The 20,043-nt window shown below is 45.9% G+C and overlaps 1 long non-coding RNA gene across 1 annotated transcript in view; it reads right to left on the bottom strand.

Moving 5' to 3' along the window:
• Window positions 1–20,043, bottom strand: part of LOC136555576 (uncharacterized) — an 87,166-nt gene that overhangs the window by 49,762 nt on the left and 17,361 nt on the right. The window contains exon 2 of the long non-coding RNA XR_010783507.1: window positions 16,288–16,368. This is a non-coding gene — a long non-coding RNA (uncharacterized lncRNA). The remainder of the gene's footprint in view (window positions 1–16,287; window positions 16,369–20,043) is intronic.

The following is a 20,043-nucleotide window of genomic DNA, read 5'->3' as shown; positions in this document are numbered from 1 at the left end:
GCTGAACACCCCAGCTCTCTCAGTCTGTTCTTGTCAGGGTCACTTTGAGACTGGATGAGCTGGTCTGGATCCCTAAATCTTTGCCATCCTTCCATGTTTGTCATCTAGAGGTGACCAACACCAGCATCCTTTGCTACTGTTTGGCCCCAGGAGCATGAGCAGCCTTGAGCAAGACCTCAGAGTGTTCTGGTCCAAATTCTGCCAGTAGCTCCAACCTCCACATGTGCACTGGCATCTCTGCTATCCAATCAAGGAGACGCCCAACTAGCCAGGAAGACAACCTGTGAAGATCACATTTCACACCCTGGGCAGCTCTGACACAGAGCTTCTACCAAACTGGAAGACACAGGGGGGAAAAAAGCAAGCCCACATGGAGGTGACTTTGCTTCTACTGCCCAGGAGAGACTTGCAGGGCAAGTTCTTCCACCAGGCTCCAGGGCTGGCCATGCTGTGGGCAGGGCTGAGCCTGCCTTGCTTGGCCACCAGTGTCAGCAGCTCCAAGCAGGACCCAGCAGCCCCAAGCAGGATCCAGAAGCACCAAGCAGGACCCAGCAGCCCCAAGCAGGACCCAGCAGCCCCAAGCAGGACACTCTGACTGATGAGAATCCAGCAGCCACATGGGACCTACCGGCAGCCCAAAACGGAGATGCACACACAGCAGGGATGGGTTTGCTCTCATCCACTAGATAAACCTGACCTGAACTAATGCTGCAGTGACAGAAGCCAGGCATAAATCACAGACCTTACAGACTTCAGACACACAGGGAGAGCTCCCCTACTTCCTTCAGTGCCTCTTGCTGGGGCTGGGCTACATCTCTTGGGCTGCATCTCTGCAGATTCGGAATTGACTCACCCCATACAGAGGGACACCACAGCATCTGCACTGTGCAACACAGGCCCTGCCTTCCCTGCTGGGAAGCACTTCCCATGCTCACATCAGACATTTTGCACATGTGCACATGAAAAAGTTTCTTGGGCAAGATCTTGTGCCTGCCACCTTGTAATCACCTGTGCTGGAGGTCAGCAACAGCACTCTTGATCAGGGTTTCTCCAAGGACTGCAAGGCTGGAAACACTGTTCTCTGAGAAACAGGCAAGACTAAGCTTGGTTGAACACAAACAATTCCTTTGTTTTCATTAATGTTACAATTTCACTTCACAGGCATTTTCAGGCTCCCTGTGATTATTTTGTATATCCAGTGCTACACAGTTCACAGGCACAGCCAAGGGCGAGAAGGTCCCTCCAAGGCTCTGATGAGTAGGGATTTCACATGACCCAAGTGGGATGTGTCCACCCAGACATGTGCAGACAGACCTGGGCTTGCTCTGCTTGTGCCTAAAGCTGACTGGGGCTCAATCCAGCTTAAGACAAAAGCCACAGAGCCACTTTAGTACAGCACTCTGCCCAAGCTCATATGACCAAAGTAGGTGCCCTGGGCAAACACCAACAAGACCTTTGATTTTGCTGTCCACAACAGTTATATGAGAATGGAAGGGTTATAAATCACCAACAGCATAGAAAATTCCTAATAACCATAACTGGCAACTATTAAAAAGAACAGACTTAAGAGAACAAGTGTGCTACTCTACCCTGGTTGAATGATGGATTTCAAGCCATCTGGTCCTTGGGGAACAATGTTACATATTGTATGGGTCTGTGGAAAATAACATAAAAAATGCAACTCTATTGTCAGAAGGCTTCAATTTATTTGAAAGGATCCTACATCTCCATTAAAACAAAAACAAACAAAAAAACAACATATTTAGAAACTCACAAGGTGAGAAAGGCTTGGAAAACCAGTTAGAGGGTGCATAACGAAAGGAAATCCACACTTGGGTGGAAAGAGCTGTTAAATACCCAATCACCGAAACCCCTCACAACATCAGAGACCTTGCTAGTATGGATTGTGAGAAACAGTTTACTCAACAAAAATGAAAGTGTTCAGACAGAAGAAAGTGAATTGAAATTTAGCCAATGCAAAGATAAATGTGAATGTACAAAGAAATGCTTTAACATTCTGAATGATCATTAAAAGCCACAGTGAGAATACGACCATTCCCTGCATCACCAGTGTTCTCATGTACAAACGGCACCTGGAGACACCCTATAACCCATTCAAGCAGCCACCAGGCTCAATCACATTTAGCTTGAATACAACAGTGAACAGGAGAACAAAGCATATTTCTACATGTGCAAGAGTGACAAGACAACACTACACTGAAATGAAAGGAGCTGATGGTCTACCAAGCTCTCCCCTTCTGTTGAAATAAAATTTTACCATATGCCAGGATTATCTGCAGAGGACTTGGGTTACTTTCAACATGGAGGGGAAAAAAATCAGTGACCATCTATCTATACCTTGGTGCTTTCGGGACTCTCAAAGCTGTTGGAGAGAGGAAAAAAACGATTTGGAGAGGGGGAAAAAATACACAAAACCTTTTCATCTCTCTAAGTGATGTGTATGCAACCTTGATGGGTGAGGCGGACTGGGTTGAAAGCTTCACAATGTGTGCAAGTCTAACACTTCATCACTGAAAAAGACCAAGTAACCTTTCCTCACTTCCTGAAGCCACTGCTGGCCCTAGTGTTCACCAAACCTCTCCAGCTGCTGATGCACTTCACTGACCAGCAGGAAGCTCACTCAGTACAGACACATGCTGAATTTCTACCAGCACAGTGAGCTGTGGGTGGATCAGTGCTGGAGAAGGTGCAAGGGCTGAGGAGAGCTGGAGAAAAGAGCAGTGCCATCCCCATGGTGGCAGGAATGGTGACAGCCCAGCAAAGCCCAGCACAGGGGAGCACACAGCCAACAGCAGCAGAAGGGAGGAGTGGACAAGGAAGAGGAGGAAGAAAGGAAGATGGTAACAAATAAAACATTTTGTTTTGGGGAACTGCCTCTAATTAAAACCCCAAAGCAAATACAAACTTGGCAGCTGGAGAGAACAGTGCTGTGTTCTGTTTTGGACTTGCTTGGCATTTATCAGCTTGGTTGGCAGGACACTTGTTAAGCAGCTCATCCTAAGGGAAATTCCTCTGATTTTCGTTAAAATTCCAAGCTGCTTCAAACAAACAAAAACTTTACTCGGGTATTGCCCATACCTGGGTTTCCTGATCAGATAAACACATTCATTTTATCTCTGAACAAATATTTTGCCACTTCCTACCTCTGTGTGAAGAAACCAACTAAGGGAAAGAAGGACACCTGTTTAGTCCAGGAGAAAAGAATCTGGATATGCACACAATGTTTTAAAAATTGCACAAAACACTCAGGTGGCAAAGAAAAGTAAGTGAACAGACAGGAATGTTGCTCTTGGCCTGGGTGCTGGCTACGGTACCATGAAGCTCTGGTTGCTCCTGGAGGTACCTGCAGCTGGTAACTCCTGCCTTGCAACCTGTCTGTGCCCAGTGCTGGGCTTTCTCTTTACCCTTTTTGAAGTGATTTGCCAGAAAAGGCTCTGACAGATTTGAGCTGTGGCTCCAACACTGCTCTGTCAATCTGAATTAGGGATGCTGCCTCCTGATTCATACCCAAAAGAGGTTCCACCTGTACAAAGTGATGCTTAGGTTTCAGAGGACTCTTCTGGCTGTCTCCATGCAGGGTGGGAAAGACACCCCATACAGAAAGATTGCACTGGGTATTTCTGGGTGAGAGCAGGTATCTATCACCACTACTGTCCCTATCCCTTGGGATATCACTGAGGGAAGTCAGCATGGCAGAACAAGGCTGATGTGTTGCACAGAAGCCCATGATGCTCCTACCCAGATGTGTCAGCTGCAGTGCTGGGAAATGGAAAGCAATCTAGGAGGAGGAGAGGGAAGAGCTTGCACAGAGGAAAGGTACAGCAAGTGGGAAATTTGGACCTATTGCCAGTTTCCAAAGGAGAGTGTTCAGTCACAAGAAGTACATGCTGCCCCTGCAAAGCTTCACCAAACTCCCAGCCTCTGCTGCTGATGGCCCCAAGGGGCTGCCACTCCAATGCTCAGCACTGCAGTGCCCTGACAGGCAGCAATACTTTGGGGCTCATGTGGATGCCCCCAAGTCCCTGACCCATCACCAAATAGTCTGCTGGACATCCCACTGCAAAAGTATCAGTGACATATGTGCCATAAAAATAGCTGAAATCGGTAGTCCTACCCCTTTAATCAGCTTTTAATTGCCAAGTACATCCAGTATAGATGCTCAACAGGAGTCATGCTTGAATGCATCAGAGGTGTGAGAGGTTTTTTTGTGGAAATCTTCCTTTTTTCAACAAGTATCTTTGAAACCAAAAGCAGCCTGTGGGAATACTTGGGAAAACCCGAAATAACAGCAGTGATACAACCGGCATGCACTGCTCACCACAGCAAAGGCAAAAGCTCTAAAACTCAGCGAAGTTACCAGCACACCTTGGAGGTTTGTAAGCAAACCAAAAGTGAAATAAGCACAATGCAGAAAGACTCAAAATTATCAAAAGAGATGGGCAGGAAACAGAAGGAGAAATGGAGAGAAGGTAAATCTTCCCTGATTGTACCACCTTTTTGTATGGGGCCATGGGTACCATTTCAGTAACTTCCTTCAAACAACAACCCTATTTCATTAATACATCCAAGCATACTGGCACAGCCCTGCCGCCTCTAAAACGTTTTATAAACCCCTGTTTTACCACACTAAATACCAGAAGTTTATGGGCAAACCTCCTGGCGGGCTCCTGCCCAGAGAGCAGCAGACTCAGCACTTTGTCCAGGGAGCTCTGGCAGATGCTCCAGCTGTGGGTCACTATCTTGATTTCAGACTCTTGGAAAGACATCAACTGGTGTAAATGGAGTGTTGTAAAAAAAGCTGAGCTCATCCAGGGAAGATTAAGTCCTTTTCAGCCTGGGAAGTCTCTGACTACATATTTTTAAATCACAGTCATGCATGGGGAGGAACCCAGGCAGAACTCAGTCCCTCTGCATACGGTCTGTGGCTGAGCATCGTGGGGAATGAGCAACAGCCCAGCAGCCTTACACAGCACCAGGTTGTTTATGTTTTTAACTAAAATGGTAAAAACAGAGGTGGTGGCAAGGGTGGATTCACTGCAAACTAGGGGTATTAAGCAGCCAGAAAGAAGGTACAATGTAGCTGCCTCCTCCACACCATCTAGTATCCCAATATCATGCCAAACTCACATAGTTGGATTAGTGATGAACTCCCTGTGGAGGTCAGCGAAGGAGCAGGAGGAGGTGCTTCAGGCACCTGCATCCTGTGGTGCAGCCCAAGGTGAGGCAGCTGTGCCCCTGCAGCCCATGGAGGACCGCAGGGGAGCAGAGATCCACCTGCAGCCTGTGGAGAAGACCCTCACCAGTGCTGGTAGATGAGAGAATCTCCTGCTACTCCTCTCAACAACTTTATTCACCAACTGCAATAAAGCTCAGAAGAATTGTCAGCACTGATTCAGAGGCCTGTGAGGTATTTCCACATAATTTTATTTTTTACTGGCTGCATATTTCTGGCTAAGTCAACAAATCCAGTCATTGCTGTTACACATTGTCCTCAGTCTGACATTTATTTTTGCTCATGGTAAAAGAAACTGCAGTTCTTTCTGATTAACTCCACAGAAATGCCTCTTACTCAGACAGGAGCCTCAAAGTTGGCTTGAACTAATCAGCAAATTGGTTTAAAACAATTAGGTTTTGAGGATGAGCATCTTCTAGCACCCAAAATGCAATTCTGAGGCATTTATTTGCTTTGAATGTTATTTTTTGTTTTACTGTCCCTATCAGGTTAATCCCAGACAGGACAGAAACGTCACCAAACCCAGCCAGCCCATCGTGGTATAACCCAAAATAGCACAGTTCATTTCCACATTGGGCTTCTCTACCAAAGCAACATATCCTCTTGCAGTCTTGGCTCTCTACATGCTTTGTGATTCAATTTTGAGGGGAAGAAGTTCACAAAGAAGCTGCAGGAGTTAGTGTAAACCCCAGAAGTGCATCTTGCAAAAGGCAGTAGAGAGGACCCTAAAGGTGACTGCACAGGTCAATGCTTTGCCATAGAAATAGAGAATCATGAACTGTCCTGAGCTGAGGGTACCCACATTGAGTCCAACTCCTGACCCTGCACAGCACAAATCCAGGAGTCCCTCCATATGCCTGAGAGCATTCTCCAAACACTTCCTGAACTTTGGTAGGCTTGGTGCTGTGACCACATCCTGGGGGAGTCTATTCCAGTACCAAAACACCCTCTGTGTGAAGAACTTTTTCCTAATAACCAACTTATACCCCTCCTGCCCCAACTCAGCTTCATGCCATTCTCTCAAGTCCTATCACTGCTCACCAGAGAGAAGAGATCAATGCCTGCCCCTCTGCTTCCTCAGACCTGCAGCAGGCTTGGCCAGTTGGCCAGGCACAGCTGTTTGCTGGTGGTCCAGTACAGGACAATTCATCCCTTAAAACAAGATGAATGAGTTTCAGCAAGTAAGCACAGACTCCCTGACAGAGGGACACAAAAATGCCTAAGAAAGACTTACAGCACATGAAGAAAGCCAAGGCTGTCAGAGTTGCACAGTGCCCTTTCATACACCATTCCCCCAAGTCTGACAACAGAAGAACGTGAGGCTGCAGCTGGGCTTTCATGGGAGCACAGTGCCTGTGCTGATGGTTTCGAGTTGGCTCAGGGTCAGTGCAGCTCCTCAGTGGGAAAACAGCCCTGAAGGACTCAACACAAAGCACAGTGACTCTCTTCTCCTCTCTCTTTGTCAAAGCATCACTTGAAGCAAAAGCCTGAAAATGTGTTACCTGGGAAAGCAAAGCAACCACATTAGGGAGCGAGAGCACAAAGCACACTGTGACATTTACAAGTGAGCTTGAGCTCACTCATTTGTATTTCAAAGGCCAGGTTGACACAAGATATTTTTCTTGTTCTAGTTTTGGCTGTGAAGGGAATAATACACAATTTTGAGTGCTACTGCCACTGTGTCAGCTTTCCTGCAGAGTCAGATACAACAACATTCAGCCTGCCTCGCTTGGAGAACATAAGGACCAATCTTGGAAAATCCCCCTTTGGCTGACATAAAGAAAACCAATTCAGGAGGCTTGCTCACGTCCATACAGTCACCAACCCATCCTCAACTTCCTAAGGCTCAAGTGAATGAAGCTAATCATGTTGAATGTCTCCCCTCCTTCAGTAACTTCACCCTATGAAAGTTTTCCATCTTCAGAGCTCTATCTGACTGATGCTGTCACATTTAGTGACAAAACAGGCTCAACAGTTTAACACCTTTCTGACCTCTATCACACTGTAAGATGTCCTCCTTTGTAGGAAAGGATCAGTATTTCTGATACCATCACCAATGGCAGCTCCATCAGCACTAATCAGGCACAGCCTTTTTGGTGACAAGCCACAGTGCTCCTTAGACCAAGAGCGTCTCTTCAGCCCAGAAACCTGGTGTAATACTGAGTAGAAATCCAGTTTACAGCCTTCCCTGTTATGCCAGACCCATTGAGACCCTTGCTGGAGGTGGCAATATCCTGCTCTGGCATAACACCTGCCTCAGCTGACAACCTTGAAACTGGCAGCCAAGGTACACAGTGCACTTACCTGCAATCACTTCAGCCTCACATCCTCCTCTAATAAACATCCAACTGTCTCAAAGGAACAACCCATTCTCCCACTTTTCACCTCATATATTTTATGCCTCTGTTTTCAGATTATCAGTCCAGGAACTCCAGAGATTCTTGGAAACCTTTATCTTCCTACAATAAAGCCCATCACAATTCAGCTGGGCAAATATGTAAAACTGACAAAGCCACAATGAGCCAGGTCTCCATCCCCTTGGTAGACACCATCATGACAATGTGGAGGCCTTAAAGGCCATCATATAAAAAAGACCATGAATGTCCAAGCAATAGAGATTACCCTCTTCTAAGCAGGATCAAAAGACATGAACATTAAGTGGTCATGTTGCTCCACTGGTTCCCTCAAGTCAGAGCTGACCACAAAGTTTCATTCTTCCTCCATGACCAGATGCCACAGTTAACTCTGGCTCCTTTTCTGTCCCCAAACATATTGGCACTGTCACAGTCCTTCTACCCAGTTTTTGGGTCCATGCATGTGGCCCAAGCAGGTACACTAGGAAAGCAAAATAGCAAAGTAAGGTAGGCGTTCAAGAAACTACAGAGGAATCAATTTGCCCAATTAATGATCTTCCTATCTAAATCAGAATTTTCCTTTCAAGTTTGACATCCAGTGCAGTTTCTCTCACTGATCCTCTCCACCCACACACATGTTCCACCTCTGCCCTGGCTACTGTCCCCAGCTTTCATCCACACCTGTGATACTCTAGTCATGGTCCAATACATCTCCCCCTCTATTTCAGGGCAGTTTTATCCCCATTTTTAAAGCCATTTTCTCCATATACACCTTGACCACATTTGTGGACCCGTGCTCATTGCACACACACACGTGTGTAACTCAGGGATCTGGAGACTTCCACCCAGCAGTTCCAAAGCCTCCACATCCCTCACCTGCAGTCACCTGCAATGGTGCTCCACAGTTTGTGTCTTCCCTTGCCTGGCTGGAGCAATGGCCTTGCTTGGGAATGAAGGGAAGCAAGACAAAAAGACCTGGCAATGGACTGGTTATACACAGCAGATCCAAGCCAAGATCCCACCACAAAAGTGAGAGTTATTTCCTTGTGACAGCAGAGACAAGCTTTATATAAATCATATACAGTAATGCACACTCAGAGCTATACGTAAGATATATATACAGTACACACCAAAATAACACCAAGGAGTATGGATGCCAAAGAAGGGGTAAAATTAGTATATTAGAGAAGTGGCACAATCTTATAAGAGAATGGAAAAAAGGCCTATTTTAAACAGTAATGAACACATTTCAAAAATATTGGATATTCTTGGCTTGGAGCCCTACATACCACAACATACGACAATCACATCAGATTGAAGAATGAGAAAAATCAGCCAGAAGGTCCATGGGAGATATCCCAAGAAAAACAAGGATTGCATGTGGTAGGGCGCTGCAGCAAATTATTTCCTTGGCATCACAGAGTGCACCAGTGTTCTGTCTAGTCCAGCATGCTGCTGAAATGCAACTTTCTGAGAGTCACACAGCCCTTACATGGCAAAAATTAGCAAAACCTCAGAAATATTTTTTTTAAATCTATTCCTTGAAGGTTAGTCCAACATTAACGAGACAAAAAGCAATGTTGGCAGGGAATACCAGGATGCCATTTAACCCAGAGAAAGCTGAAATGTCAATAATGTAAATTGGAATCAAATAATACTGTTGTTAGCTCGATGACTTCATAACAATCAAGTTAAGGAGGAAAAAGGAGATGGAAAATAAATTAAAATGGGCTGCACAGTTTTTACCACAAATGGATAATGTGTCCAAGGGCATTGAAGGGGTCAGGAGCATCCTCAGGTTAGGAATCAACCCTGGGAAGACTTAACAGATCCTCTAGAATGGAAAAACTAATAAATGCAAGGTAGTACTTATCTGTAATAAAGCTTACTATAATATTAAACAAGAACTAATTAAATTCAAATGAAGGCACTACATATATTGATCAATAATAAGTGCAAAATGTAATCAGAATCACAGCACTCAAAAATTAAGACCTACTACCAAGATGGGGGCAAGTATGGTGAAGACACATCCATTCTGTTCCACACTTTATGGACATCAGGACTCCAATGCAATACCTTGGGTAAAATACCCCCCAGCACTTTCTGAGGAGAAATCTGTGCCCAAGACACCAACACAACTCTGAGCATCATTTGCCCAGCTCAACTTACAGCAAAAAGTTTTCCTAACTTTCCCATCCTTTTTGACGCCGTTTTACTGGATTATTTGATTATAGGCATGAGGGATGAATTGCAGGCAGAGGGTAACTCAATCCCTCTCTCCCTGGAGGAGTCCTACTGGCAGCTTGAAGTGAGGTGCTGACCTTGGTTACTTTACTCTGGTTTTTTTCTCCTGCAAGCAACCACAAGAGAAACCTCAAGCAAAATTGTCCGAAACTCTCCTGGAGATTTGGAATTCAGTCCAACATGGGTGCTATTTGAACTTCGTGAAATGAACACCTTAAATAAAAAGGTTTGCGGTGGTGTGCAGCTGTAAAATTGATTTCAAAGCCTTAACACGCCAGCTCATCAAGAGAAATACAAGCCCATTCATTAACTCTCAGCATGCTGGCAGTTTCAAAGATGCTACCCATGGCCAAGATCAGCCTGTTATCCCAAACACTGGCATTCATTTGCTGCTGTAGCCAGGAAACAGCTCCAAGTTTTATATTTATTCTCTGTTTCAGGGAAACAAGGACTTAATACTAAACTCATTTTACACACAAGCAACAGAAATATCAAGAAACTACAACTACTACTGCTCTCTCCCTAATTTTAGCTATCTGGAAATTGGGCATCTAACATAAGCCAAATGTTCAGAAAATTTACATGATCCATAGAGGATCCTATTCCAAAGCATTATTTGTTCCCACTCTTCCCACAGAATTAAGTGGTGTTTACACTGAAAAAACATTTTTTTTAATTTCACACCCAACCTCACCTGACTCCAAACCAGAGTGATTCAAGAGCCCTGAAGTCCACCAAACAGCAGTTTAGACTGGCACAGTAATGCTGGTACAACATGTCCAAGTGGGTCAGCATTCTGGATGCCCAGTCACACTTTTGGACATTTCTAGTCCAGCTATCTGACCTGCCCAAGGTCACTTGGGAAGTATGCTGCAGGGCATTTCACACTCAGGCTTGAGCTCTTCTCCCTTTTGGAAAATGAAACTGCTTTTATACCCTTTATCTGTGCTCTCAGAAAACACACAAAGATTTATCCCAAGAAGTATCAAGCTTTTTGGAGGGCCCAACTGTTAAAGAAATATGAAAATTCAATTCAACAAGATGCTCCATTTTCCTCCATCACCACAACATCTCTCCATGGATAACCTCCATAGTACGGGATTTGACAGAAATCAAACACAAGGAATCCCCTTTCTGCCACTTCCCACTTGGATCTGTCCAACTGCCCAGCAACCCTGCCCACACGAGTGGGACCATCACAGCAGAGCATGTGGAAGGGGCTGCAGCCTCAGATGTTCATCCAAAACACCATGGCATTGGGAATGACATAAAAAAGTCAGAACCATCCAATTCATGCTCTTTGGGACTATGCCCAGTTAGGAAAACTTCCCAGGAAAAGATATTTGCAAAGCACTATCTATACAGTAAGGTCTAATCCCCATCACAATGTATAGCTGATGCCTTCCCACAGAAGAATGCAATCCAGCAAGGACTATTCCTGGCATGTCACTACACATTCCCAATGAGAACGAGCATCAGCTCTCCCTGTCATGACCACGCAGAAAGACAAGATGGAAAACCACCACCCATCTCATCCCAAGTCAGCAGCTCCCAGTCTGTCTGCTTGGTGCAATAAGGGTAACCCTTTCCTCCTCAGAAGAGCTCCCTTTATTGCTGTTAGAGACCTCTCAGGTCCTCTTTTTGGGAGGAATCCAAATCCAGGCAAACAGACAAACAAAAGAGAAAGAAAAAAAAAGGAAACATAACACATGCAGCCATTTGGCAGCTTGGAGCCTGTGTTTTCTTGCCCAGTTTTTAATCCCCCTTTCCACAGGGGTATATCAGCATCATCTACCCAGCAGCCCCATCACTGTGGACCCCTCAAGCCTCTAGGCTCCAGTTCCCATGCCAGCTTCTCTAATGTGACACTGCCTTGGTTGGAAGTTGCACTGGGGCGGGCAGTTATGACTCAGGGTTACAGCTCAGCAGCATTACCCCTGGGGCACTGAGATGTTAGCAGAATACACCCCAGTTTTCATAACTAACCCTTCTTGACCTCAGCCCCCTTTACTCCATATTGGTTTACAATACACAACTTCATAATTCAGAAAATGAACACAGTTTTCTTCAAATGGGCCAAATTTATTAGGGAAAAGCATCCAAACACTGGCAACATCTCCCCAAAGGAGCCATCTCTGAAGGACATGCTGCAGATCAGACATTCAAGATAAAAATACAGACAATACAAACCACCTCTGAGAGCAGCTTTTTCATGCATGTGAGTAAACCACCCATAGACACTGTTAACTTATGTAAGGCACATGAACTTAGGAGTAAACAGCAGAACCAAACAAACCACTGATGCAAAACCTAAAAAAAAAAAAAGGCCAGAAAACACCTGGTTCAAGTAAATATATGCAGGCTGCAACTGGATGGCCTCTATGAACACAGAGGAAGGCACAGAATGACAGAATGGGTAAGGCTGGAAGGGGCCACAGGGCCCATACACACCATGCAGTCTGCAGAGGAGACTGTACAGATCCACAGTGATGCTGTGCTCTCTCCAGACACAGACGTGTCACCACTGAACGTGGCAAGCTGCCGGCTGGCCCAGACAGCCCCGGGAGCTGCTGATGGAAAGCAGCTGGATCCTGAATAGAAGTCTGCAAGGAGCTGAAGGGAGAGCAGACTGAACAATGTCACATTTTTTCCCCCAGATTTATAACAGTGGCTCTGTGAGGATAGAACACCTCAAAACCTTTGTTCAAGCACCTGGGTGCAAGGATGGAGCATGCAGAGAGCACAGGGCTCAGCCTGCTGCTCCCTCTCCATCTTCCTATCCAAGCACCCCTGTACACACTTATTGTCCCATGAAGCTACTTTAAAGAAGCCAAAATGTCTGAAACAGGAGACAGCTCAAACAGATTTTTATCGCCACATCCTGCACATATCAAAAGAAATAAGAAAGAGGGAGGTGCAGTCCACAAAATAAATAAGCAATTAACCCTCACAGTGAAAGAGTCAACATCTTGGCTTTGGGGAAGGGGGGAATGGTAGCTGAGGAAAAACTCATTAACACTGGGAAAATTAATGAAACCATCAATGAAATGAAGAGGTCACCTGCAGGACAGGAGAGCACAGGTGAGAGGTGGGGAGAGACCAGCCATCTGCAGCTACAGCTGAGCTGACAACACCCCAGAGACACATGTGCAGGTCCAAATCACAGCAAAGAAACTAACTCTGTTAAAAGTTCATTTAGGATAGGGTGCAAATGCAGGCTAGGTATAGAACTCGACTGAGGAGGATGAGCAGAGCAACAGCTGAGCACTGCTCCACCCAGGAGGATGCACTCAGCATCTCCAGGCTGGCCAAGGAGGGTCCTAAATCCACACCAGTTTTGAGCTAAGGCATTGTCCCTACTTGAGCAGCCAGCCTTTGAGCTGCAGCAATCCCTTGGATTCGTGCATTGCTACTGCATCAAAGATGAGGCAAAGCTCGGCCTAGAAGCCGTTCCAGGTGGGTTTAAACCAGCCAGTCTCATGTGGTGCCTGTTCGGGCAGGAGCTCTGTGGGCTCTGCTCACCCCATGTTCCTCACACTGCCCTCATCAAGGTGGGCTGAAGCTGCAATCACAGACCCGTTCTGGGATCAGCATTGACTCAGGTGGGTTACTGTGAAAGCTGGAGGAAGCAGGGACCCCACAAGTGCCAACCAGGGCCCCATCTCCCCACCAAGACATCAGAGCCACAGCCCACACTTTTCTTTCTGTATCCTGGCCTCTGGGCTTTGCTTTTTTCGCCTCTTTGCAAGGTCGTTAGGTTTGACAAAGTTATCTTCTCCAGTTGGACAGAACTGCTTTTTCTCAGGGTTGATCAACTTGTGTCATGCAAACTACCCAGGGTGGAGGTAAACCAAGAAAAGGGGCATTCAGATGGTTCCTTTTATGTTTCACAGATCATTTGCATCCTTATTCTCTGCCTTTAGGGCAACTCTCAGTTGACTGAACACCTGCTTTTAGCTGCCGGGAAGCACACAAGAAACCTCCTTCTCCACCCACCCCCAATTCACACCCCTTCCGAGTATTTAACTGGTGTCACTGAGGCTTGCAAAACCCTCCTCACTTCAGGCAGGCTGCTCATTTCATATTGGTCAAGATGGAGATGACAACATCCTCTTGCTTACCATGTCCCAGAATTCCAAAGCATCCCAGCTCAAGGAAATCCCAAACTCAAAGAAAGCAGAGAAAAGCAGAGAGCGCTTTGTGGCTTTGCATTCCATGAGCCCTAAATATCCTTGCTGATATCCACGGTGTCAACCGAGCACAAAAATGCTTTAAAAAAGCAGAGTGACAGAGAAAGAAAGCCAGATGGAATGAACTTAATTGTGAAAAACCCAGAGAGATGTCCAGCAGCCAAGTAAAAATGAGGCTGTTTCCTCGAATCACTGATACTGCAAAAAGCATCCCCCCCTCTTAGACACAGCCCTTGCATCTCCTGTTAAATTGCTCATCCTTAACATCAATTCTCACAACTCCAAAGAATCAGTTTATTCCTGCTCTTTGGATGGAGAATCAAGGCACAGTTCAAAGCAAAGAGACCAGTGGGAGAAGCAAGTATCAAATACAAGGGCACCGTGAGTCCCTGCAACATCTTCTGGTCCCCAAGGCAGACAGACAGACAGAAGGCAGGAGAGGTATGTGTCAGGCTCAGGCAAAGGGCAGCAATAACCACACAGTAACCACTCCATCATTTCACTGTGACAGTTTCCCTTGCTATAAAAAGGAGAGATTCCTCTCTCCAGGATGGCAATGAAAACACTCCAATTATCAGCAATACAGAAAAGCTAACAGTAAATTGCAGAGAAAACATTAAATAAATGAAGAATAACACACACACACACACACACACACACACACACACACACACACACACACACACATTTCCTTTGCCCAATTACAACTAAACAAGAGTGACCTACTACAGCAAATTATATTTGTTCTTTGACTTAAAGGTGACAATCTTGACAATCTCGACAATGGACCATCATCATCAATCCTTATTTCTGAACAGACTGCCCTCAGAGAACAAGCATGTCGAGGGCATCAGCAGAAGCATAAGCACACCAAAAATCTTCCAGTTACCTCTGCTTAGGTACAACACCTTGTACATCTAAATTTCAACCAGTGTCAATATTTATCCTCACTGCAGTAGGGATGAGCCAGCCCAGGCTGAGCACTCTGCAAACACAAACAGAACACATCTCCATCTCCAAGAACTAGGAGGGGAAGCAGAGGAGGTGGCCTAGCAAAGTCAGGCAGATGTCTTTGCAGGATTTCCCCTGGCTGAGAGATGCAGGAATGTGCACAAAAGCTCTGGATGGAGATTCTAATCAACACAGAGCTGACATGCAGGCCCCAGTTCTTCACAGAACCACACCTGGGGGATTCTGCACCTTAGCCAAGGTACAGGATTGTGGATGCTCCCTCTACAGGTGTCAGGTTCCCATGGGGAGATGGCAAGCATTGTTCCGAACCTTCCTGTGGCTGAAAAGCCACAAGCCACATCACTCAGAAAGCCAAAGAGCAGAGCAGCTCCAGGGCTGGTTCCCAGGAGGTTACAGTGCAGCCCAAGCAGCCTCACTAGGGCTTAGTGCAGTGGCTCCTGGGGCTGGAATAAACTCCTGAGGCTGGAATCTCTTGCTGATTCTCACTGGGGCTGCAATAGCCAATGTGAGATGACCCAGTTGGACTGAAACCTCCTCAGCAATCATACCCTATCCTTCAGGAATGTACATATGCTGCCAGTCAGGGTGTATAACTGCCGAGAGCAGGCTCAGACAAGTGGCTCACAGATTTAAGCTGTGTCCAAACATTGAAGAAAATTTAAGGGCAGCTTAGGAGAGTCCAAGCTTTGATGCAGTGTCTTTGGACACCCCAAGCCACAAGCAAGCACCCTGAACTCCAGTCCTCCTACACAGGGTACAGACATTAACATGCCTTGCAGACCCTACAACCAAACAAGCTGCCCCAGCTGTGCTGACAGTGCAGAGAAACAGGTATTGTAGGGAATGATTCAATCCATTCAGATGCCTACAGCAGGTCAGGGTCAGGCACTTCCTAAAAATACCCATTTCCTCCAGTGACTGTAAAAGGAGGCTGGGGGAGGGCTGGATCAGTAGCAGGTAATTGCAGCAGAGTTCTCTAAACCCAGATGAGTCAAGTTCCCTGCTGTGAAGCCCAAATACAGCCAGAAACAAGCCCTGTGTGATGCACAAACCCCAACATATTCCAGAGAGTCTCCAGCCCTTCTGAGACTCCCAAGCACAACAGCAGTCTACAATCCTCCCATCAGGCCTGAAGAGGCAAACACAGTGAAACCTGTACCAAAAGGAAATCTGGAGGATCAACAGGAGAGGTCTCACACAAAGGGTGCAGGGAAGACCTGGAGGGCTTCTATCTCCAGGCTTATGAGTGCTGAAAGACATCACCACTCACCTCATTTGCCAGGAAACCCTGGCAGGATCTGACCTCCCTTTGACACACTCCTCCCTTCTCCTTTCTGCAGTCAATCGAGACCTGTATAACATTACAACAAAAGAAATGTCAGCAAGCTCAATCTTGTCCCCTCCCTCCGACCAAAAACCTTCAATTGCCTTAATTTTTCAACATAAGGCTGCAATGGAAAGCAGTTATATATAAATTACAGCTTATATAAATAGCAGCTTATGTATACATTTAAATATTTGTAATATTTCTATATCTATTTAATACATATTACTTATTTAAATATATACATCTATACATACATATGTATAAATATATGAATTAGTGAAGGGACGTGGCTGAAGCAGCAGCACATTCCTCTGCAGCCACCAAAGTTCAGGGATCAGTGATGGAGCCCTATAGCCTGTCCCATGCTGGACTCCCACAACAACCCAGTGTCATGAAAATGCCTGTCAAGGTCCTCCTGAGATGTTCACTGCCAGCTCTAGAGCAATCCCCCAAACACTCCTAAGGAGTAATGGGAGGAAATACAGACAGGAGTGACAGGGAGCCTGGGTGGCCCAGAGCTGTGAGGAAAAGGAATGGAGGCAGCAGACTCCTGCTCCATGACCCAGAGCATCCCAGTGTCACCACAGAGAGGATGTTGGGTTTTCCTCATGGTGACCTCTGGACATTGCTGAGCCCTCTCATTACTGCCCAAGGGTCACACAGGACAGCCAGGTGGACATCAGGCTGCTGTCCAGGTTCTCAGTGCTCTGCTGGATGGTGGTCCTCATAGACTGTTTTTTCCCACCATCCAGGTCCCCATCCTCTCCATCCAGGTCCCCATCCTCTCCATCTCAGGCCACAGAGCCCTCATTGGCACAACCAACAATTCACACAGCCATATATCAAACAGCTTTCCACCACACAGGCTGCTGGCAGTGCAAGTGTGAGGCAGAGGAGGGAAGGGGACCTTTATCACCATCAAAATCTCCTCATCTCTCAGCAGATTTAAACCCAGCCACATTTGCTCTGCTAAATTTGGGAGAGTATGAGAAGCATTCCATCCTAATGGGAGGTGGGGGAGGGACAAGGCAGCTTCTGGCCTTCTTTAACTCCTGCCAAGTGCTCTGTAATTCAAAGTCCATGTCAGGGAAGCCACCCCTGGCTGCACAGCAATGGCCTAGACCCAGCAAACCTGGAGATCAGTGCCTTAACCCCTTCCAGTCAGCATCTGAGCTTGCCTGTTTTAAGAAAATGATTGAGTCAGGCTTTAGGAAACAGAGAGAAAATTTTGCTCCCACTGAAATAGCAGGTATCCAGGAGATATGAGGAAGGAATTCTGGACACCTCCACATATCAGCTTCAGACAGTGAGTTTGAAGACCCTGCCCTGAAGGGATGCAGTGCTCAGCCTGGTACCAGCTAGCAGCACTCCTCACCTTCAAACTCATTTAAGAAGCTGTGAATGACTATTTTTGGGTGCAAAACAGATGAACTACTCAGGAAGGACAGCATCAAAACCTCAGCAGGAAGGGGTCACGATTCCAGAGAAGCAATACCCTGACCTGCAGCACAGGCACCTATAAAGTTACCATCAGGCTTTGCTTTTGAGATCACAGGAACAATTAAACCTCTCTCTCCTTGTTGCTGGCAGGTACAGGAAGGAAACAAAGGTTACAGTAACCTTTCTGGACCTGTTCTCTATAAACACCATCAGCACCTGCACCCTTCTGCAGATGCCCAGAGAAATCTGCCCCTGGAAATACAATCCATGGAACATCTGGGGGGGGCAAATGTGTTGCTGCCCACACCCAACAAATAAACATTTTAATTAATCCCAGAGGGTGCCAAGTCCGGTGGTGTACATGGTGAGCCAGAAATTTTCCTCAGCATCCACTGAGACATTCGAGGGAGCTTTTGAGGAATCCAGGCATGAGCCTGGGCAAGCGGCCGGAGACATTTCCCAAGCAATTCACAAGCACGCCAAAAAAAAAAAAAAAAAAAAAAAAAAAAAAAAAAAAAAAACAAAACCAAACAAAAAAAAAAAAAAAAAAAAAAACCACACCAACCTAGGCTTGTTCTCGGCAGAAGTGGGCATCAAATGTTCTGACATCAAGAAGGATGATTAAAGACAGCTGAGGTGCAGGAAAGATTAAAAGAACTAAATATGCCCAACCTGGCTAAGCAATGAGTAAGAGGAGACATGATAAAAGACTCCAGGCATCTGAATGAAGGGAGTGGCGTGGCATTAAAGGACTGAATAAAATATCTTTCTGAGAAATGGATCCATCAACGATCTCTCAAGAGATAAGGTACAAGCCTCATTTTTTAGGCATTTATAAAACCCGTCGCCAGAACTGAGGTTTTTGAGGAGAAATCCACATTGCCCTGAAGGGAATATACACCAAAGCTTTTTATCTCTTCCATGGGGTGCTGCAAACAAGGACCTTGGAGCCACCAGGGAACACAGGAAACTTGGGATGGGGCAAGCATTTCATACCACCTCACCCAAGAAACAGAGATATGCCTTTTCACTGTAAAATTAAAATTTATAAACATACTTGATTTTTCCCTTGTATTTTTATTCAGCAGCCCTAATCCATAATGCCTCAGAGTTAGGGGGAGAAAAAAAAAAAAAGAAGGAAATAACCACCAACCTATTCAAAATGAACAGGTCTGGGGACCTAACAAGCACTAGATTTTTTTTTTTCACCACAAGAAAGATACATGGCATGGTACCAAGGAAGCAAGAGCCTGGACTGAGCTGGGCAGTGGTGCTCCTGGCAACTGCCAGCCCAGCAGCTCTCTAGACACAGCCAGACACAGAACACACATGGGCAAAGTGACAAAATCCTGGGAAGTTTTTCAATACTTGGCTCTGATGAGATCATACCCTTCAGTCAAAGTATCCTCTGACCCTCTGAAACCCAGGGGCCTGATACACCTTATAAAGATCAGAAATGAGCCCTAAGGCCTAAGTAAACCACCCAGGAGGTGAGATAAACCTGTTATGCTGGCTTTGCCCCAAAAAGTCATGTAATGCACACCTCACTATCAACTCTGTGAAGCCAAACCAGTGGATTCTGTGTAATTTCACATGATGTCCATATGAGCCATACGAGGGTCTTCTGGACATTCCCCCTAGCACACAGTGGTGCACCCTAGGGAAGGATGGTCAAGGAGCTTGACCAGGCCAAAACTATTTACTGAATGCAGATATATGCATGGTGAGGTTTTTACCAACAGCAGCTTATCAGTTCATCTGATGTGCCCAGGGACTGCAATTGACCCCAGAATGTTCTTTCAGGTGCTTCTGCCCTGATATTGCTGATGCAACTCAGCCACCAGGGGTAGGACTGACAGGGCTCAGTGGTATCCCAGATTTGGGTACTTAAAGACTTCTTCCCCAGTTGGGAAAAGCCAGAAGACATTTGTGAGTGGTGTCATTTTAATCACAGTGGTGTCATTTAAATTCACACAATGGCCAAGTATCCTGTCCCAGCTGCCCCTGACCCCTGACCTAGTGAGCTAAGGCAGAGTAGTTGAATCTAAGAGGAAACTAGATAGGAAAAAACACAAAAGGTGAGTAATTTTCTTCTAATTAATTCCTTAAACCAGTTCAGTGAGGCTCAGGCAAGTACTAGAAATCTTTCCCCTTTTGGCATGAGCGAGATCAGCTGAACTGCAACATGTGACTGCAATCCAAGGCAACCTTTGTTTGCAAGACCAAGACTGGATCTTTTTAATTTTATTTTTCCCCCTT

The sequence above is a fragment of the Molothrus aeneus genome, chromosome 1, assembly GCF_037042795.1.
Source record: "Molothrus aeneus isolate 106 chromosome 1, BPBGC_Maene_1.0, whole genome shotgun sequence".
NCBI lineage: Eukaryota > Metazoa > Chordata > Aves > Passeriformes > Icteridae > Molothrus > Molothrus aeneus.
The sequence above is the reverse complement of the archived record's forward strand: the minus strand, read 5'-3'. Positions and strand labels throughout refer to the sequence as shown.